The 1,282-nt window shown below is 39.3% G+C and overlaps 1 non-coding gene across 1 annotated transcript; it reads right to left on the bottom strand.

Moving 5' to 3' along the window:
- Positions 1-682: 682 nt before the first annotated feature.
- LOC122151318 lies at positions 683-784 on the bottom strand. Its single transcript, XR_006164093.1, has one exon. It is a non-coding gene; the product is annotated as a U6 spliceosomal RNA (small nuclear RNA).
- Positions 785-1,282: the final 498 nt, after the last annotated feature.

Here is a 1,282-nt window from a genome sequence, read left to right as displayed (position 1 = left end):
TTGTATCTGTTGAATCCCCCAAATGTTTTGAAATATTGGGCCCTTGCCATTCAGTGATCTTTTCAGGATCTATGCCCAGCCCCTATTGTGATTGTGTAAGTCTGACATACTTTATTGAGGTATGGCAGAACTGGCTTTTGTCAAGATAAAGTTTCAGGCTGTATCTCCCAGGTGATGCAGTAATATGAGAAGCCATTATTCCTACCTCCAAACCTCTGCCAAACATAATTATGCCATCTAACAAACAAGCAACTGTAGGTAATTCATATCACCAATTGCTTTCTCCTCAAACTCTGGAAGGTGTTTGGGCTCCGAAGATAGTGTGGGGCAGCTTTTAAAATCAATAAAACCCCACAGAGCAGATGAAAGCTGTCTTTTGTTTGACCTATTCAGCAATAAGGATTTAGTAATAACACTCCTCAACATGGCACTGGAAATGACTGATTCTCTGATGGACAGTTTAGAGGATAATCTGAACACAGAACCCTCTCTCTGCGGTAAAGCAAGATAATAGAACAGTTATATCACCCCCGCCCTGCATTAGTTCTCTTCTGTCATGAGATTTCCTTCTTTCCTTTTGCATATTCATTTATTCAGCTAAACAGTAGTCCTTTTTATTTATTGAATTAGTGAATATTTATTGAGTACCTGCTGTGAACAAGTTGCCTGTTTAGGGTTACGTAAAAGTATGGAATGGTTCACAAATTTCCATGTCGTCCTTGCGTAGGCCCATGCTAATCTGTGTATCATTCCAGTTTTAGTATATGTCCTCCTAGGTAAGCACTAAACATTAGTTCTTAACCCTGACTTCACATTAGAATAATCTATAGCATTTGCCATGGAGTTGACTATGACTCATGGTGACCCTGTTTGTGTCAGAGTAGAACTGATTTTTTGGAAGTTGATTACCAGGCCTTTCTTCTGAGACATCTCAGGGTGGACTTGAACCATAAAGCTTTCAGTTAGCAGCCAAGAGCATTAACTGCACAGCTGAGGGTGGTAGCTACAGTTAGATAACAATTGATCCCAAGGAGGTAGTGGTGGTGTTAGGTGCCATCAAGTCACCTCTGACTCATAGCAACCCTGTGTACAACAGATGGAAATACTGCACAGTCCACCCCTTGTCAACTTGGCAATTGTACACATCTTCTTAACCATATATAATCTCTAAATAAGGACAATTACAGAGTCATATTTGTGCTTAACATGATACATTAACACACATACAACCAAAATGTATTAACCTTATTTACATTCCATAGCTTATAACAGAAAGAAACAA

The sequence above is a fragment of the Orycteropus afer genome, unplaced genomic scaffold (assembly GCF_000298275.1).
Source record: "Orycteropus afer afer isolate SDZICR_OR568_19922 unplaced genomic scaffold, OryAfe1.0 scaffold00387, whole genome shotgun sequence".
Taxonomy (NCBI): domain Eukaryota; kingdom Metazoa; phylum Chordata; class Mammalia; order Tubulidentata; family Orycteropodidae; genus Orycteropus; species Orycteropus afer.
The sequence above is the reverse complement of the archived record's forward strand: the minus strand, read 5'-3'. Positions and strand labels throughout refer to the sequence as shown.